At 41.3% G+C, this 21,568-nt stretch overlaps 1 protein-coding gene across 4 annotated transcripts in view; it reads right to left on the minus strand.

The window, feature by feature from the left end:
- Window positions 1-21,568, minus strand: part of ZEB2 (zinc finger E-box binding homeobox 2) — a 137,152-nt gene that overhangs the window by 111,706 nt on the left and 3,878 nt on the right. The window lies entirely within an intron of this gene.

Genomic DNA, 21,568 nt, shown 5'->3' on the forward strand with positions numbered 1-21,568 from the left:
TCAGTGAACCAGGAGGCCTTTCCCATGTCTTAAATCAGCAACAGCAAATTGTCTTCTCATATAAGCATGTTTACATGTTCACATGTAGACACACCTACCAGGACAAAATGCAGAAAGAAAGCTTATGTGCGAATATATATGCCTGGACTGTGGCCATAGAATCCCCTGAAAATAACCCACAAGCAAACATGCTTTTGTCTATGTGTGAACTCTCTGTGTGAGCAAAGTACTGTGCATGTTCTGCACAGAGATATGAATTCTTGCTTCATTCTTTCAGCCTGTGCTGTATCTGATTTTCCTCACTTCACTGGGCACCCAGCAGTCCAGTTACACTGCACTTGCACTCTACAATTTGTCTCTAAGAGATTCCTCAAATCACAAAATGTCTTGTCTGCTGTCCAACGTGCTCCCCATATGCAGAAAAGCTGGTCTGAAAAATTGGGTTGTGCTTAGAGCCCTGTAGCCTGGCCCACCTCTGCCATTGTGCAGGAGTGGTTTTAAAGATAAATAGCTGCATGTTAACCAGATTTGATATGCCGTACAAAGGCAGGCACCTTTGGTCCCATGACACAGCCAAACAGAAAACACACCAAGCAAGCCTGGCAAAGATGTCCGACCTGAATAAAAGCACAACAATTTGTCACATAGTTGTTACAAAATGTTAGCAGCTTTAGGGCTTGCCATGGGATGGCAGAGATAAGTCAGTGTGGAGAATTTAGAACTTTGAGAATTGGTGAGTCTTAGGCAATGGAAGAGTTAAATCAGAAAAGGGGGAAAACAGTCATCGCAAAAGGATTATTTTCATCTGCTTCCTCATAAGGCCGAAGAAGGCCTTAATGTCATGAATTAAATCAGCAAGACCAGTGTTCCAGGGTTTACCAAATTCCACTGTTTTGAACGGTTGTATGTTAACCATCTCTTTCCAAACTCCCAAAGATGTAGCACATTCTAGGATTAGTTTCTTGAGGATCAACAACCATTTTTTATTTTCTTTTTCAAACTGACACAGTGGTGAAAGAAAAAATAAATTTTGAGGATGAAACATTCTTACACTCCACTTAGTCTCACTGTTCACTCAGGGAAACAGAGTCAAACTGCCTCACTCCTTTTCAAATGCTGGATTTTCTTTTCCAAATGTCCTTCTAGTCAATGATCATTATTGCCTGTGTTGCTTGTAATTCTAGATATTCCATGATTACAGTAACATTTAACCGTAGACTTTCTTCCTGACTCCAGGCTCATGCCCTTTCTAAACCTTAATTTCCTCATCAGTAAAAATAGTATTAAAACAATAGTACCCATTTCACAGCATTATTGTCAGGGTGACATCCGACGACACAGGCAAAATTCTTAGCACAGGTCCTAGCACATTGGTAAGTACTCAACAAACGTTAGATGATAATATCTTTCGTACAGTTGCCAGAGACACGCCACTGAAACGCAAATATGATTATGTCACTCTTCTTTAAAACATGGTTTGCAAGCTCACCATCACCTACTTACTGGATACAAGCCAAAAATATGGGACAGGAGATTCTTCTGCTCCCTGACCACCTTTGCAGACTCAAATCAAGCTCATCCTCTTTGCTCATGCCATGTGTTTCAGACATCTCAGTTGGCTGACAATGCCTGCGCTGTTCACCCTTTCTCCTGGCTTGTACGTGCCATGCTCTCAGCCCAGTGTGCCGTGCCCTCACTCGCTGGTGAAATCCGTGTCGTATGACAACAGTCACCTCCAAAGTCACTTCTGCTATGAAGTCTCCCCTCACCACCTGCTCCCAGATCTAGTTGTTCTATCCTCTGTACTCTCTCTGTATTGGGTACAAAGTTCTTTGTGGCACTTACCACATTTTCATCAGATCTGAAACGCACCCCCGTTTCCCAGTAAATAGCAAGCTCCTCAGGGGCCCAGGCTCTAGCATCCATTTTTTGATCCACAGCCTCAGCTAGAGCCTGCACATAGTAGGTATGCAATTAATGCAAAATGAACAAATACGGTAATTTTGGCCGGGCGCGGTGGCTCAAGACTGTAATCCCAGCACTTTGGGAGGCCGAGACGGGCGGATCACGAGGTCAGGAGATCGAGACCATCCTGGCTAACACTGTGAAACCCCGTCTCTACTAAAAATACAAAAAACTAGCCGGGCGAGGTGGCGGGCGCCTGTAGTCCCAGCTACTTGGGAGGCTGAGGCAGGAGAATGGCGTAAACCCGGGAGGCGGAGCCTGCAGTGAGCTGAGATCCGGCCACTGCACTCCAGGCCGGGCAACAGAGCAAGACTCCGTCTCAAAAAAAAAAAAAAAAAAAAAAACGGTAATTTTCTGCTGACATACCACGGGAAGACCTAGAAAGGACCTGATGACATACTTTTCGATTATTGTGCGATGAGAAAAAATTTCCTTTTTTTACAATGCAAAGCTCCGATCACCCTCAGGAATAAAGGTGAAAGAAGCCCTGAGTAGAAAAAGAATACGTACATTTTTCTTTCATGAATCTGACATCAGCTTCAAAGAGGTGATGCTTATAATAATAGCAGAATGAATTGAGTTAAGCTCACATGGCAAACTTGGAAACAAAAAAGGACTTTAAAAATGCCAGTCTTGTGCTGGGCTAGGCATGTAGTCCAGGCCTTTTCTGACAATCCTGATGACTCTGTAAGAGTACAGAGATGATACGTGGTGGAGGGAGCTTGTATAAAAAGACACTGTCATTGTCAACATACATATATGCCATTCTCAACATATATTATGTATATAAAAAGTATATAATATAATATATAATAAAAATATAGTGTAAATACATTATATATTTATATATATTTATCTATACATAATATAATATTAATGTATTATATATAATGTTATATATAATTTATATATATATATATATATATATAAAACATTGGTGGCATCTCCCAAGTAACTCCACATTGCCCTGCTAAGCTCATAGGGCACTATGAACCAAATGTAAAGAGGTAAGATTTCTACTGCAAATATTTCAAGGGGTAGGAAGGTCCTGGCACTCTATTGACATCTGTGATTCTCTAACCTTTGTGACCCCTTGTAAACTCAGAACCAGTGCAGCCTGGAGCACGTCATAATACCTCCTCCATCCCACTACTCTGCTGAAATTTGAGTCAAGCCCCATGTGGTTGCAGATCTTATGTTCACAGGTCCTGAAGGAAATCCAGGAAACCATTCTTTGATGAAGTCTGCACCCACCCTCGCCGAAGGTATATGAAATCGTCATCATCACAGTTAGTGAGAGGCAAGAGCTGGTGAAAGGAGAGGGATCATGGAGATGACTGGTGACCTTTCAGTTTCCCCCATTTAGAGGTCTCATTTTATTTCTACTTGTAATATTAAATGGGAAACAGATTTAAATATGAAAGAAATGACGGCATGCCACTTGGAACAACCAGCTGAGCTGTCACCTCTAAATTGCACTTTTCATTTGTGTCCTAAAAACGATCAGGAAGGGTCATAAGGGAAGGCCCCAAACTAGGCCTGAAATCAGAGGATAGACAAATACTCCCAGAGATCCCTTGAGCCCAGGAATCTCAGGCTGCTGTGAGCTAGGATGGTGCCACTGCACTCTAGTCTGAATCACAGAATGAGACCCTGTCTCTAAAAATAAAAATGAATGAATGAATGAATGAATGAATGAATGAATGAAGACACTCCCAGAGATACAGTATTCCTTATTTTTCACCTCTGTCCCCAAAATGTCAGTATTACCCAAAAACATAACTTCAGAGTGAAATGAAATTATTGATTACTGCCTGAAACAGCAAAAAACACGTAGAATATTTTACATGAGAGAATTTGATTATCAGATTGATCTGCCACAATTAAATAAGCATATTCTTAGGATGAGCTTTATATGGAGAGATCATTTTGCAGAATGCCAAACACAGAAGAGGATGCTCAAAAAGCCCCCCAAAGTCTCTTAACTCCAATGGTATCAAGCCAGATACTCAAACCCCATATTCTCAATTCATTATTAAAATACCTTAAATTCATATTGTTCAGAGGGTCAGAATAAGCACATGAAAGTTGTATTTCTTCCATTAAAAGATTTTAAAAGCCCAGTGGTTTAATAGTAAAAATACAGTGTAAATAGAAATAATTTTTAACTCGTATCTAATCTATAAAATCCACTCGTGCCAATAGAACGCTTGAAATATATTAAGTTGATAGTGTAATGTTTTGTAGAAAGTTGCATCTTTGTTGAAAGAAAAGATGACATTGAAAAACAGTTAATTTCTGGAAACATTTTTTCTAGTGATAACTTTATTAACTGATTTTAGATGTTCCTAGATGGAATAACAAAGTTACAGTTCAAGATTCTAAGAAAAATATCAGCCTTATAAATTTTCTGTTTCTTCCTTAAACTTTAAAAATTTAATCTCAAGTATTTATTGGATTGGTTAATAGTCAATCCTATACCATGTACTACCTATACCATGGAAAGATTTCCCTCCATGTCTCCATTTTATCGATGGGAGCATTTCACAGCCAAACAAATCTCCATTAGTCAGAAGTTCAGGTGTACAATTTTGACCCGTGTAACAATTTTGGGCTTGCAATTTGTGTTGTTATATTTCTTAATCTAGGTCTAAAATATGTGCAGCATTGCTTTTAGAAAGTAAAAAACTGATGGATTGTGCCATCTATGGCAGCATTTGTTCAGCATTTGGTACAAATGGGAGAAAAAAGATACAGAATGCATGGATTGATTTTCAAATTACCTCAATATTTTGAAAACATTTTCACCTGCATGCTCAGAATGCTAAGAATGGCAAGGAAGGCAATTGTGCATTTGCACAGCCTCCACTGCATTCATTTATAAATTACCTCATCACTGACTGAAATTAACACTGATTCTTACAGGCAATTTCTCAATTTCCAATGCTAATTACATTTTTTTTACTTTTAAATTCTGTACCACCTGTTTTGGGCAAGACATCTTAGGCAGCGCGACCGCATTTAATCACAATTTTAATTAACCGCCCTGTAGATGTGAAAAAGAAGCAATTATAATGTAGATGAATGATGATTTTTCTGCATTAAATTGTTTTGTTTCCCTGGTATGTTGATTGTAACACAGCACACAAATACAGTAACTGTACAATTTTTTTCTATTGTAATTTAGTAATTGTTTTTGGAAAACCAGTTTGGGAATGAGTGACTTCATCTGTTTACAAATTGATTGATACTGTTCACTCACTGATTGCTGCAGCGTATATTTTGGTATTGCACAGCCTAGCATAAAATATAATTAGAGATGCACAGGCTTTGCAGCACCATTTTGGAATCTGAAAATCAACTGTAACTGAAGTATGTTTTCCTTGAGCATACTAGTATCAGTTGGGGCTGATGAAATGATAATCAAAACAATGGGCTTTCCAATTCCACCACAGTAGAAACCCTTGGTTTCAATCTGATAGTCTAATATGGTAAGTTTATGAATTACTCTGTACTAGGCATGGGAGCTGGGGGCTGGCAAGTCTGAAGCTTGCACAACTCACTCAGATCTGTATCACAAGGAGCACACAAGTGAGGTAAAGAAACAGTGATGAAAAATAAAGAGTTGCTGCTTTGGAAATGGAAGGATTGTTCCCGACACCCAGGCACAATGCACTGGTGTGCTGTAGCACTAGGCCTATCTCATCTCTACACTATGATACAATAAGATCACATTCATGCTCCTGGCTTGCAGATACAGATCATTAAAGCTGTACCTCGTCGCAGATAAATTCAAAGATCTTCTTTATACGAAGCAGAGCCTGTTCCTCACTCAGCTAGAAACTGGGGGGGGGGGTAGTGGGGGGAAAGAGCCATCAGTACCTGTTTATGAAATCTTATGCTAACTGATATGGAAGATCTACACTTACTATTCTCACATGAATTAGAGCCCTTCAGGAATACCCTAGCCTAATGTCACATCCACTCCCAATCTCAGGAACTTTCTCCATTTAACACACTGCTCTGGTATCGCAGGGCTTGTGTCTCCCTCCAATCATCCAATGAGTCGTTCTGAAATGTGCTCACTTGGATGAGTCCTGGGCTAGGCCATTTCTGCCAGCCTGGAAAAAAGGGGAAAAGGCCATGTAAGCAATTGTGGATGTTCAAAGGAAACTATTTACGAGACCTCTTCATCTCCTGCTTTGCTTCTTTTTACACTCTATTCCTTAGAAGATCCTGAAGTAGAACAGTTCATTAAAAGGTGAGAAGTCATGTTGGTCCTAGCCAATGATTTGTTACAAAACATAACTAGAATTATGGTTTCATTTAGAGCAATTTAAAGATAGAATGTTATGAGCTGATAGGACAAAGCAATTAATACCAAGATGGGGGTTGGGGGTTGGGGCAGGAGGACTATTTAGATGGACTGCTGTTTGTCTCTTCCATAAACAGTTGCTAACAAAGTATTAATAGGAAACCCCAAACTGATGCCAAAATTCACTTCATATAATAAGAAAGAATCTGCCCCATTAATATATTAAAAGCTCTCCTCTTTTTCAGGTTGGAGATTACATGTCTAAATCTTGTTCACACCTATGGGATTGGACAAAATTTTCTCATGAAACTAAGAGAACAGGCCACAGAGTCTTGCAATCTATGCTGTTAGCAAGTGTCTTTCTCATGCCTGATGTTATACAAAACTAGCAATAAAGGCTTATTCTTTCCTAGCCACCCCTACCTGTATCACTCTTTCTGGCGGTGGGAATTATTTGGGATAAGTGAACATGGAGAAAAACTACCACTGAAAAGAAATGGTCAATTCATCTCAGTCACTGCTAAGAAAGCACACTTAGGGCAGGTAGAAATGTGGATGTGTTTTACCCTGGAGATTCCATTTCAGATTCTTAGTGCAGTCTCACCGGTTATTAGCAGCAGCAATACTTTTAGGCTGCTGAGTATTTTTCTCTCCTTTGCCACCTTCCTCACCTAACTCGTAACAGCTCTCAAGAAAGATGCTGTTTTATGAATGGAGGTAAAAATAACCTTGAATATCTCAAATTATAGTCTCTTTACATAATGAAAAGGGAGTATTCTGGCAGCAGATTTTTTTTTTTTTTTTTTTCATAAAGTTGTCCCAGCAATAATGCTTGTCTGGAAGTTTCTAAAAGTGGTAACATCTGTGCTCCTGCTGGCAGATGCCATCCCACCAACCTTTCTACGGGCGGTTTGTCTTTGAGAGAAAATAAAGTACCTGATCCCAGGCCTTAGTCAGTCTTAGCTCCCTGTATCTTCTCACTCTGACCCACTGCGCGTTCCTTCAAGCAGAGAGCTGCCTCCCATGGCTACCTCCTCAATATAAACTTGCTAACTAATCTCTTAGCAAACACTCGAAGCAAACCTGAAGAGTGGAAAGAGAGGCGGAGGGGGAACAAAAACCCAGCACAGATAAAGCTCAAGACACATTCAACGGGACGCTGGAATCTAAATTTAGTACCAAACTTAAGATTTCTTTGGATGGGCGAGCTGTTGCCTCTGGAACAGGGATTTTCATAACAATTATTTTATTTTCAAGTCTCAATCTTAATTCTTCTGCTATTTCTTAAATAGGGCTCACTTTAACATAAACTCCCTGAATTTTTTTTTTTTTTCTGTCAGTGGTGATATGCCTACCCTTACAGGTATTTTTAAATGCTTTATTTTATTACTGATTATCTCTTTAATAATTTGTCATTTTAAAAAGTCTACTCTGACTGCACTACGTACACACAAGGTAACTCTTCCTTAGGAATTCATGTGACAATCCAGTGTTGGAAATAAATAATGACTTTCAACCAATGATCAAAGAAAAATAAATCTTTTATCCTAATAAGACTTTTAAAGACTAGAATCCCATTTTTAAATGGATAACAGCTAAGAGGCTACTGGCAATCTATTTATTTCCAAAGCTGTGTTTTAATGTTGGCTACACAGAAACTGGATAAGCAAATGGACCCTAGGGTTCTCAAAGTTAAAGCTTTTAAAATAAAGTTGGTATGTAGTATTTGAAAACATATTGTTCAGAATTTAAGTTTTAATATCTAGGAATAAACAGAGCATTAAATCAAGCAAAACTGTGACAAGGCCAATATGCACATGGATGATGCCAGCAAGGCATCTTCAGCCCTTTGTTCACAGCTTAACAAAACTGTGCCGTCACACCACTTTAGTTCAACAGTGCCTGTCGAATGGGCATCAGCAGATCAGCCAATGCCTGTCATACACAGAGCTAGAAGACGGTTTGAAAGCAAGGGCTTATTCGACCCCCAAGTCTAGTTGGAAAGTGAGGAGGATTTTAAATCATCTAGTAAAAACACCAGCCCCCTCCCACTCCAAAGTTAGAAGAGACAGGGAAGGATGACAATTTTTTTTTAAGACATCAAGGAGAAAAAATGTTCTCTAGGCAAAGGAAACACTTTTCATATTTGTTTTCTTTGTAAAAGCAATTATAAAAGTTTTGCAATCATAGAATTTTTCTTAAAGTGATCTTGTTGAGAGTAAAAGTTGAGTATCTTAGAAATTTTAAGGTTTTGCCATGTTTCTTGATCTTTTAAACAACTTAATACATGTTCTCATGTTACCAGGATAGTAGGGCATTATTTGACAGAGAACTTGCAAACCCATGTTATTCAAAGGAGTAGCTCTTCAAATACAATTTTTGTTACTTGTCCTGGATTTTTGTTAGCCAAAATGCATTAGCTTTTGAATGGACAGTCCCCTGAGCTCTAGTCTCTGTGAACATTTAATCTGCTCAGAAGAGAACCCCCAAGAAAACAAACCTGGTAAAGAGAGGGATTGTTCACTTTCCTACAAGTTAACAATTAGGGGGGGAAAAAAAAACCAAACCACCTTAATTTCCTCCTATAACACTGATCATGAGATTTGGCTTTCAAGCTTTAATAAGTGCTGGGGAGGTGCCTCAGAACTTTCCTTCCGTTTAATTAAGTGTGCCCACTCCTCTTTAGGCATCCAATCAGATTAAGTGAGAACACACCCCCAGAGCAAGGCTGGTGAGCCCTAGTGGTAAGAATTATCTGAAGGTATTCTGAATCTCAACCTTACAAGCTCCTTCAGGATAAGGTGCTGCTGAGATCAGTACAGGAGGAGCTGAGATTTCCTGCACACTAAAGTTGAAAAGCTCTCGCTCTCAACCTCCCCCCACCCCTCTGTCTTTCACTCTGCTGCTGTCAGTTTGCTGCCTGTACTTTGGCTGTCTCTTTTCCAGTCTCTACCCTGTGAGTTTCTGGCCTGCCAATTTCAACTTGAAGCTTGACTGGGCTGATTTGATGCAAATACCTCCAGGGAAAACCCTGAAACTGATGAACAGTTATGTCAAGTCGATTTTGCACCATCGGGAAAAGGTAACCTCTGCGAGAAAAAAAAACAACAAGGTTAAAGAGACAAGGGCTTTTCACGTGTAATACCTCTGCTGCACATCTCGTTCACTGTTTACCATCCCTCAGAAATTGTAACTGTCAGAATTAGTCCTAATTGCAGATGCGAAAGCTGCCATTATAATAAAAACAGAGGCAGTGCAGGCATTAAATGTAGCAGCCTAATTTGTGAGACTACAGAAAAGGTAGAGTAAATGAATATTTCATTACTTTAATTACCAGGGACTACTCTTTTCTTGCTGTCTTATGATAAGTGTTGCTGTAACTAGCAACAGCAAACATCCACTAAAACATAAAGTGCAATAATCGTCCTGCTGTCAGGATCACCACTTTAAAATACGAGCAGGGAAAAAATATAATGGTTTATCTATTTCTTAGAGATTGCAGAAGTAGAAGATGGAAATTCATTTAATGTAGGGGGAAGAAAACGCACACACAAAGGCACCAGTAAACAGGTTTTAGTCAGAGAATAATGGCTCCGAGAGAGAAGAAAAAAAAAAAAACCCACAAAAATCCAGTTGACTATACATTTGAAATGTTAGCCCTAAAAGAATGCTAGAAAGTGAAAAGTAGGAGGGAAGAGTGTTTGGATTTTTTAAGGCAAAATTTTGTCTGTGTTGCACAAGGTAATAGCTTGAACATTAGAAAATAAAACTCAAGTGACTGGGGGAAAGACAAGGAAAGCAAGTGGTTTTCAAGTGATTAAGCAAAGGTGGAAAAAGTTCAAGTTGGCAAAAGTTTAGAAGCTCAGTCCAGTTCCATTTAAAAAGACTAGATAAAGCCTGCCAGAAAAAGGACTTTGCCTGCAGTTTCAGAGTACTGATTCATAAGATTTGGGGAGTATCAACAATTACTCACCACCGACACCTTAAAAAACCCTGGGCACCTCTACATAAATGTGAATTTCAGGTAAAGGGGCAAAGTGGGATGGGAGGTGGCTGGATTGTGGGAGGTGGGAGGTGGGCTGGGAGTGGGGGGTGTGGTTGAGGAGGTTGCTGAGACTGGTTGAAGCCAGCCTGTCTCTGCATTTATCACTCTGTCCCACAGGAGGTGTTTGTTCAACATAGCAGTTTGACAGCACAAAAACACTGTGGCCAGAAGCCCTATCAAAGAACCTACTGACACGTATCATTTGTGGTCTTGGTTTCACAGGGCAAGGCTACCTCACACTTATCTGCACAAGTATAAAACTCCACACATTTCTAAGTGTTCAGTATAGTTTTAAATCTCCCGCACCCTTTTTCTTCTATATGTTATAAACACTACTTTAAAATACCATCTTTATTCAGGACTCCAGAATACTGTTTTAAAAACCATAATAATTTGCAATCAGTTTAGGATAATCTGTGTTATGATTGGTTATACTGAAGGAAAATGCGAGAAAACAGTACAAAAGCACAAAGCTAGTAATTTATCCTAAATAATACACTTAAAGCTTAGATTAATAGATGTAAATTTTGTAAGAGTCATGTGGCATAGGGAACACATTTCCCCCCTACAATAAATCCTACTAGACAAGAATCTACATTAATTCTTCGCCTCTACTATTTTTGTTTAAGTGTATTTCATTCACAAGCTAGATGACTGTAGTGAAAGTTAAAGAGGAAAATTCTCAGAGTTTGGATCCTAGGGTGCATTTGTGTTTGTGTGCATATGGGAATGTATGCACACGGGCTGTATTTAGTTTTCAAATTCCCATCAGCAGAGCAAAGGTGATGGGAAATCTTTAGAGGACAACCATTTTGCTCAGAGATATTTCCCTCTTAATGGGTCTATTTATTATGAAAACACAGCTTACTGAGTTCCTTATATATAAACCTCACCTCTTAAAACTGAGAATTCTCATGATGTGAAACACTTCCATTGATATTCATGGTGTCTAAAATAGAAACATAGGTACTTCCAAGAATAGGCATTTGCAATTTCCTTGATTACAGTTACTTGGATATACAAGACAATAAATACTTTCTTAAACTAAGCAACAGTGAAACATATATATTACCTTTATAGATCACTTGGACACTGAATTCCTTGAAATTTACTCATCCATTTGAGAGAAAGAAAAAAAGCCTCAGATTTTATATAGCACAATATTTTAATCTGTTCATCTATTACTGATTATTTCTCATTTGGGAGGAGGCAGTGGCTATCACCTTGTCAGGAGTACCTTTTCTAGAGTTATAAAAAAATAAGAAACAGTATATAAGGAACAAAAATCACTATGTTGTCACATGGGCGACATAACTATTAAAGAAGAATCCATTACAGATTTTTTTTATGTAGAATACATTTTAGGAAATCATTAATGACAATTACCTATTCCCAAAAGAATGTGGTCATCTATCTCTCTCACCTGAGATTATTTTTCAATGTTCCCACCTTACTTTATCCTGATAGATTTAAAAATATACCTTCATATATTTGTGATATATAAAGGTGGCCAACTGACCAGTTACCAGTTCTGTGTTTATTGTTTGATTAAAAGAATATCTTCTTTTACACAGGATTTAAAATTTTAACTTCAAAAGATTCAACTGCAGAATTAGACCTCTTCTAGTTTATAGTAAAGTGCTGTGTGGGTTTAAGATGAAATCACACAAAGCAACCAAGAAAAATTCAGAACAACTTAAAAATGGATTAGATACAATAGAATATGACATTTAATCCCATAGATTATAGGAAAAGTTATTTGGAGTCTTAATTTTATAGCAGCGTTCAAAAGAAAGAAAGAATGAAAGGTAACCTGAATATGCACACTAACAGTTCCATATTGTCTTCTAGTTCTAACCATTACTTCAAATTTGAATCCCTGGGCCCATCTCAGTAATAAAACTAAATTTGTAAATAATCATGAATCATTATGATGATTACATTCCTCAGTTGAAAAAATGAAAGCAAAGTACAATCAGACCCTTCTTGAAACGTTTGTTCCCCTTACACTCTTAATGTGTCTGTGCTGCTTGCTCTTCCAAAGTCTGGTTTTCAGAAACCCATATTAATTTCTAACCAAGGCTGCAGCACCCACTGTAAACGTACATGGCTTTATCAGTTCTCATAGTTTCTTGGGTCACAAATGCACAATATCTGATGACACAGTGATCATCTTCCTTCTCCTTTCTCTTTTCAGATCCTCTAACTTTCCTGTCAGAAGCCTGAAAAAATATGCGCAGTTACTGTTGCTGAGGGGAGACAAAGTTTAACTTCTGGGTTGGCAATCGGAGAATAATTCATGAGCAGATTTCTAGCAAATGATATGATTTGCTAAATTTTGGTCTTTGATTTATATTTATGTACTCCTGCTACTGCTAAGGTTTTGCCAACCTCAATTAGATCATGAATGAGATCATTTTAATTCAGCCCCCAAACTGTGACCTGACCATGGTCTGAAAGTGTTCAAAAAGTAATTTTAAGCCTCCCTTTGATTTGAAAAGGAATACTGCATGCTTGGTCGTTCATACAAATAACATAAAACTTAATTATTGGATGATTTGGCAGAGGACCTTCTTGCCAAACAACAGTCAATGCCAGCTACTGTGATGCTGGCGCTGCCCAGGCCCCCGAGCCCACAGCCTCCTTGTATACGGGCGTTTGTTCATTGTGTCTCAGGGCAAGATGCTTTCAAATAGGATTCACAGATCTGGGAGGCAGGGTGCAACTCGAAGGGCATACCATATTTATAACTCCAGTTTAAAAATGCTGTCTCACCTAGAAGGGAAGTAGATCTGCGCTGTCAAATCACCAGGAGGCTGTGACAAAGGGAGCTTGCAGCCTGACACACGGTGTAACAACATAGCAAACACCTTTAATTCCGTCATGTCTCATACCCTTTACTTTCTCACACATTTGTGGCTGCTCGAATGTTGACACCTACACTCTTTTTCAAAACTAAATAAGGCAATCTTATTTAAGCCCAAATGCAACACCTGTAAAGTTATTCTTGTGCCCAGCAAAAAATAACCATTAACTCCTTCCTCATAAATGCCTCTCTGCTTGCTTTGGAAAGTCTCAAGTTGGTAACGGCCAGCCTGAGGCCCTGACTCTGAGGTTCACATGACCTCCCAGGTTTGGACAGATAGGCAGTACTTCCCCCTTGAAAAGATGCGAAGGCTGAGATCGTATCACTGTCCGAACTGGCCTCTCATAGCTTTTCAAGTTGAAGCCCCTTTCTTCATCACAAACTTCTGGTGTCTTTTATAGGAAGGAGAGAGGCCCCAGCTGCTTCATTCCCTCTAGCTACCGTAGTCTAATATTTTAAAAGCTAGAAATGAAAATAGCTTTTCTAAAGATATTTCCTGGAATTTTTAATGTGCTGTCTTCATTCCTTTTTTCTATCTTTTTTTTTTCCCTTGCCAATTATAAACCACCATTTGGAGGGCTTATGAGCAATGTAAGTCCACCTCATCTAATTAAACCACATTGTTTTAAAAGCTTGAACAGTTTTCATGCCTATAAGACTTGTCTGAATAATAAACTGCTAGAGCCAGAATTCTGAGTGTCTTTGGAGAGCCAGGATTTTATCTGCTGAGCGCAAGGGGTCAGGCACTCAAAGAGTTAAAGAGTGTTCCCGCATTGCTGGGTAGGTTAATATCACAGCTGCCTGGTAAAGCATTATCCCAGTACCTCACTTAACAAAAGCCTCCTTTTGCAAACAGACTCCCACTTTCCCCCCAAGTGTCCAAAGGTGTTTACTGAAGTAAATCTGCCTAAATCCTTCATTGCTTGGGTCATGGGGGTGGATAGGAGGGGTGGAAGGTGTAGGGATAATCTCTTTTTGTAAATTCTGTAAATCTTCTGGGAAAAAGAAAAAAAAAATCAGGAATCTGTGTCACATGTTCGCATACAACTTCTAATATATCCGTTAGTTTTGCTCTTATAAGTGAAATCTTCCACAAGAGCTACTGGAAAAGCCCCCGTTACAAATCATTCACTCTGCTGTTGGAAGAGATTGCACTTCCAAAGTTGTGTGTTTGTGTGTGTGTGTGGGTGTATGTGTGTGTCAGAGAGTGCACTGTATCCTTAATCTAATTGTTGGGAGAAAACTACTGGTATCTCAAAAGTGGTTTCAGAAAGGGGAAGAAAAAGACAAGACAGTGTAGGAGCAAGATAATGTCGCTGAAAAGTTGTCACGAGAGGTTTCTGCTCTTGCTGTGGTCTCATTCCAATACCATTAACTGCATGTTACTTTTGCATGTTGAAAATGGTGGCAAATAGCACAGTAAAACCTGACAGGTCTGCCTGCGAGGGTTTAAACAGTTCCCAGGAAGGAGGCCTTTAGGCACAAACTTTCTCTCACAAGAGAACGTGAATACCACCAACCCCTCCCTACAAATCCTGAAGCATCCAGTTTGAGATACAAAAAGGCTGTCATCTCACAAATGTTAAACATACTAAAAAAATCTGAAAAAAAAGTATGGAGAAGGTGTGAAAAACGTGGCACTTTACAGCCCTCAAAGCTTTTTAAAATAGCACAACTTTTCCCCCTAAAATTCTTTTCAGAGAATTTTTTTTTTTCCTTTTTGGCTCATTTGAGAGTTTCTTCTTGGCTTTTTTCCCCTTTCATTTGAAAATATGAATTATCATAAAAAGTCAGGGGGAAAAATAGGAAAGTCTTTTCCAGTTTTCCTGAGGATTTATCAGTGTGTTCAGGCTGGGTGTGAGGACCCGTCACTGAAACCAGACCAGGGGCCCAGTCTCCAGCTCGCCCTTTCCTCCCACCCCCAGGGCCCTCACCTCTCTGGTCCGCTGGTAAACAGTCAGACTTATTAAAGCCAAATCGTAGGCAGCACTTAAGGGCGGGAAGTCCACACACCTGACCCCAAATCTAACAGGCTTCTGGGGGAGAATTCAATCCCCTCCTGACACTTTTTACCTCAAGTGTTGAGCGGGTGGCCATGAATAGTACAGACATGCCATCTTGTAACACTATATGCCTGTCAGGAGGGACAGGGCCTGGTGGAGCATCAGCTATATAAGGCTGGTAACTAGGGGAAGCCCAACAAACAGCCACAAACACCTAAGTTATTTTACTCAGCTACTACCCTGTGCCTGTCTCTCTCTCTCTCTCTCTCTCTCTTTCTCTCTCTCTCTCTTTCTTTTCATCTTGGCTTTCTGTGGCAGAATGCAAATGGAGCCTGCCGGCGGTGAAAGGGCTGAATTGTGATTAAGAAGAAGAAGAGCTCCTTTCTTTGTTCTCCCCTCAGGGGATGTTTACTGGGAGAGACACAGCGGATCAGATATGAAAGGCATTCAGGTCAGCATTGATGTGAGCGAAAGTGAAATCATACCTAAGGCATTCAAAAGACCGCCGTGTCAGGGGTTCAGCTAACGGTGCAGCTACTGTGTGTGTGTGTGTCTTCCCGGAGAGGCAAAAATCTTTTCACAGACTGGCAATTTTTTTTCCCCTCTCTAATTTACTACAAAATTATAAAAGTTTTTCCCCCATTTGCCTCCCACCAGATGACACAAGAGTTGATATTTTCTCTCTTCATGGACCGCACGCGAAATCAGAACAACTTCTAATAACTATGTTTCCTAAATGAACCAGCAAGGCACCATCTGAACCGTGGTTTTCTTTTAAACAGGTGTATTCATGTGGGCTACGTATATGCATAATATGTAGGGGGGAACGGAAAGAAGAGAAAAGCCAAAAGATACATGCATGGATGGCTTTTCTTCTTACCTCCCTCAGAGGAAACACAAGACAAAAACACACACATGCACATACACAGCATAAAAACACTACAGAACACCTTAAAACGAAATCCTTTATTTACTTTGTAACTACTAGTTACACTTTTCCTGAGAGCTTTCGCTCTGACACAACTGTCACCCAAGATAAAAGTATTTGGCACGTAGCTATTAAGGCAAAGGCTTCCATGGAGCCTACTGATTATTATCGTTTTCCTTTTAAAAACTGCTTGATGAAGAAATACTTGGATCTTACTTTTTAAAAGTTTACCCTCCCCACAGCCCAAATAGTCATTCAATAGATCTTCCAAGTGGTAAGCTGATGCTGTTGGCATAAACAGAGCTATGTAAATACATACAAAATTCACAAATCACAGCAAACATACAAATAATGAGGAGGTGCCTGGATGTTTCAAGGCTTAAAAATGAAAAGGAAAATTACATTTCATCTTCTGATTGCTAAAGACAGAAAAGAAATAAAGAAAAGGAATAGGGCTATATTTATTGGTTTAAATTATCCTTCCCTCTGCTCTGAATTGTTTTTTTCAACCTTCACATCTTGGCTAAAAAGCATATTTGGGCTTATGTTAACATCTGCTTTTGTGGTGACATTTAATTCTGTATATTTTCAACTAGTGTTTCTGCATCACAGATTTTCCTCCTTTATCTCTTTGCTCTGAAAAGACAACCAAAGAGCAATCAAAAAGGTGTCTGACTTGGCCATTCAGACAATTGCCCCCTTGTGGGAATGCGGGAATGAATGGTACAGTGGACACCCCAGCACCATTGACGTTATAAACATGTAAATGAAACACATTAGGGCAGACAATCAATTGTCTGTGAGCATTGCAAACCTGCACTCCCTCTCTCTGTGACAGGCACAAAATAGTGTCTACCTTGGGAAGCCACGGTGCTGAGAGGAAAAGGACAAAGAATTTCCTTTCACACAGAAGAAAATGCACCTTAAAAGCCTTGGAAGAATGCAGATGACAAAAACTGTTGCAAGGAAAAGAATCTCCCACATCTTAGAATAAACGCGGCACTGCTAGAGAGGTTAGCAAAGCCCTCCTTTCCTACCTTCAGGGTAGACACACATTTTTCCCAGGAAATATTCTCAATATGGCATCAAGATCTTTAATAACCTCTTGGAATTTTCTTTAAGCAAATTAAGAAAGAAGGGAAACACTGAAACCTATGACATGGCAGTTGAGCAGGGAACTTTAATCTTGGTTTTACTCTATTTGAGAACAAATGGTTGAAGATGTGAATTTATTTGCATTTGGCAACAGAGAAACAATGTAAAGTTTAAAATTCTCAGCCCACCCTTACTCCTGGTGGACTGTCACTCTATGGACACCACCAGCCTACTGGCTCTGCTACGAAGGAAAGCATGTTTCTACCCCAATTGGCTTAGTTTTTCCAGACCAAAATTAAACAAATAGATCAGCCTAGATACATAGCCCCCAGCCTTGTGTGTGTGCAGCATGACAAAACTTGCAGAAGATCTCCACAGAGAAAAAAGGATGGAGATGGATATCTTTGGAGCACCCTCAGAACTGGTACCTGCCACATAAGCTGCCCGAGTGCTTTGAGAGTCAGCAATACAGGCTCCCTATAAGCTCGTCAACTTTACGAAGAAAGCTACTTGCCAAAGATTTCCACACTCTGCAAAGATAACCAAGTCTGGACTGACTGTGATCCGAAGGAAACTTTCTTAAGTGTGTGTGACTCTCGTTGTCCCATCCCAACTTCACCTCTCAAGAAGGAGAGCTGGGAGTCACCTCCTGGAGAAGGGGTGACTGCATTTTCTTTCCTTTTCATTTAAGCATCTCTGAAACGGGAGCAACTTCTCCGTCCCTCATTGCCTCTAACCATCACTACTAGCACCTCCACTCCTTTAAGGAAGTGGTAAAGAGTGAGGGCTTATTTTAAACAGGGATAATCATTTCTGCTCTTCTGATTGTTTCTCCTTTAGGATCCAAAGCCCTGAGAACATTCAACTTGATCCCTGTTCTTTGCCACTGAAATTCAGAGACCAAAAGCATTTGTAAAAAGCTCCCCTTCTTCACACTGTCCCCAACCCTTTAGTGGAAACTCCGGAGAAAAATCAAATTTAACGTTTCTTTCCTTCTTCTATTTCCTTTTTCTCTCCTCCTAATTCAGTTTTCCTTTAAAAGACAACTTTATTCCTTTCTCTGAAACAAGCAGTTTCCGGATTTGATTTTTGCTACAACGCGCATGTGTCTGTGAGATTTTTCAGAGACTGATGCTGGAAGGCGGCGGGATGGGGAGGCAGACCCCTCTTCCCGGGCTCCGTGGGAGGCAGGAGGGAAGCAGGAGCATCCCAGGACCCGCTGCCCGAATCAGGGGCAAAAGCAACAAACTTTGCAAGTTACAAACGGGCCGCACCGGTGGCAAGCAGCAGCAGGGCATCTCCCGCTCCGAGTGCTCATTTCTGACTCCAAGGCTGTGTGGAGATAGTGGGGTATAATCAGGGGAAAGAAAAAGGGGGGCTGGGTTTTCCCCCTCCTCTCCAGCTTCAGTGAAAGTGTTACAAAGTGAGTCAGGCGACTGAGGATCATCTGACTGAACTTTCTTGAAACCAACACACATTCTTGTCTGCGGGCAACTCGCTTTTTGCCTCCTTCCCCCTCACCCCACTCCCTCTTTCCTCCTGCACATCTTATTTTCTGGGAAGAGATTTCATCCTTTCCATGTGGGGGAAAGGAGACTGACTGCCCGCTATGGGTTAACTTGGCCCTGGCACTGCCTCTGCCAGGCATCTTGCTAGCCTGAGAATCTGAAAGGTTGTATTTTAGATACTTGTTTCTCTCTTTGTACATTTATTTTTCTTCAACTGCCTCCTTCTCCTTTGCTTTTTATTAAATGTACACAGCATTGTCTTCTAACCCATGTTCTTGAGCAGCCTTTCAAACACACACACTGCTTTACACGTTTTATCTCCTTGTCGCCTTAGTCTATATATACACTGTTGACTTCATTAAAATTATATAAAGTGCCATTCTAGGTTCCTGGATGACCATCTTTTTTCCTTTCCAGCTTCTACTTCTACGATTATTATTGCCATTATTTCTGTCCAGGAATTTCTATATGATTTTGATAAGCATCATCATATTTAGTGTTATCAGCAAAGACACAAGCTCAAAAGTGACATCTTTTCCATGAATCCAGGAAAGAAGAAAAATCCACTCAGTTCAGATAAATCCTAGCAATTCCCAAAGGGAAAGGCATTGGATACGTGTTTGATGAGAAAGAAAATGAAAAAGGGGTGGGGTGGTAGCACTCTTCTACCTGCTTCTCAAAACCAGAACATTGCTCAGTCAGATTAAACCCAGTGAAAAACACTGACAAGTAACCAATATACAGCATGTTTTCCCATAGCTTATTTGGAAAAAGAGACAGGTAACAGTCAAAGTTAGAGAAGCTGTAAGCAATAGACAGGCTTGATGTTAAGTGTGCAGGATCTGGGCTAAATGCCTTAAAATGTGCAATTCAACTTTCCACTTCGGAATGTGGAGGCTTCTCCCAAGTTAGTGGCTGGGTGGAGGGGAAATACTTGCAGTGTCCATGACTGCGGACATCTCTGGCACTCCATTCCACCTGCGAAGGCCCCAACGGGCCTCCCTCTCTGCCAGGTCCCTCAGGGGTTCCAAAGGAAGCCAGGATCCCTCTATTTCCTTAGACCTGGGCTCTGGCCTGACCTCACTGCTAGGGCCAGGCTGGTCAATGGTGGCAAAATCCCGAAGGAGGAAGGCAAGAAGAAATGCACACTTTAAATAGTCTTCCCTGTAAAAGAACACTTCTGGGAGCCTTGTTTTAAATCTCATTCTTTTTTCTCTCAAAAAAATGACTGTTTAAGAGAAGGAGGAAAAAAAGCCTCCTTGACACAAAGCTTTTGTTATCCAGTTGATCAGCAACGTGCTTTAGATACTTGTAAGAGGGGGAAAAAAGCCCCACAACAGACATTGATTTTAGAAAATCAATAACCAACATTTAATAAAAGGAACAGAGGAAACACAAGAGAGGAGAGGGGGACATTAGGTGTAATTTTAGTGTCTACTAAATTACTCAGAGATGGGGAAGGGGAGGTCTCCTGTGTAAGGACCACCTTAAATAATGCCAGACACCAGAGTGAAAAAAAAATTAAATTAAGAGAGAGAGAGAGGGAGAAAGAGAGAGGGAGAGACTTAAAAAGAAGCAGCCTGAACTGAATCTTGGGGAAGCAGCTCGGAATATATTATTGTACTTGTTTTTCTGTAATACTAAGCCAAGCAAACAGATCAAAGACAGCACAAAGGGGAAAGGCAGGATAACGTAACGAACAGTTTCTGACTAAAATTCCTCTATCACTCCCCCATATGGCTCGACACCTCCACCACAACAAGCAAAAGACACACACACGCACACACACGCGTACACACACAAAACCTAGACACACAGAGAGAGAGAGAGAGAGAGAAGCATCATTTGTCTCTAATCAAAATTCTCTCGTCTTTGTGTTTTGCTCCTTCCAGCACCTCACACTGCGCCCCCAGCCGCCCCCTCCCCGCGCCGCGCAGCTCTGGTGCAGGCCGGGGGCGCGCACAATTGTCTTCTCTAGAGGAAAGTTGCTCCAAGTGGACCCGGCGGTCCCCGAGAGGCGCGGGCTGGGGCTGCGGAGGCCGGGAGGCCGGGTGGGCGCTGCGTCCCCGCGCCTGCCTCGGGAGCGTCTACGCGGCCCGGCACCGGGTGATCGGGCGAGAGCGAGGGGAGCGAGAAGTTTCCTTTCCGAGTCTGGGCTGGCGCTCGTTCGCTTGTTTGTTTTCGGGGGTTGGTTTCTTTCTTTTTAAACTCAGTTATCCTCCGTCAGCTCCCCCACCCCCACCCCCGGCACCCTCGCTAGTCCCCAGCCCTCTCCCCTCCCCCAGGCGCCTTCCGCGGTCTTGCCAATCACTTTTCTCTTTTATTCCCACGATTTTGTTTGGGGTAATACCTAGGGGGTCTCTCTCTCACTCTCTTCCTCTCTCTCTGTTTCTCTCCCCCCCCCCTTCTCTGGCTCTCTCCAAGACAGACCTACCAAACTGCCCCCCCTTAATATCCCACCTCTGATCGCGTGTGCCCCTCGAACCCCCATCTCCTTCCTCCTTCCTGACTCAGCCTGGATAACGGGCTCCTCCAGACCATGTAGAAACTGCCGGGAAAAGTCTCACTGCGCCCTGTGACTCCTTGAGTCCCCGGCCTGGGGGCCAGAGCCTGCTGGAGCGGAGTCATCCGTCCCCGAGCCATCACCGACCCCACCGGACCCCGCGCGGGGCCGGCCGACTCCCTCCCACCCCAGGGTCTGGGCGCGATGGGCCGGGCCCCGCTGCCCGCGGACCGTTACTTGGCGCACGGAGAGGCGGCCGGACGACTCCGGCAAGAAACTTTAAGCCTCGCTGAGGCGCAGCCCCGGTTACCCTCTCCTGCCTTCGCAGTCTCTCTGCCAC

The sequence above is a fragment of the Colobus angolensis genome, unplaced genomic scaffold (genome assembly GCF_000951035.1).
Source record: "Colobus angolensis palliatus isolate OR3802 unplaced genomic scaffold, Cang.pa_1.0 Scaffold147, whole genome shotgun sequence".
In the NCBI taxonomy this organism is placed as follows: Eukaryota; Metazoa; Chordata; class Mammalia; order Primates; family Cercopithecidae; genus Colobus; species Colobus angolensis.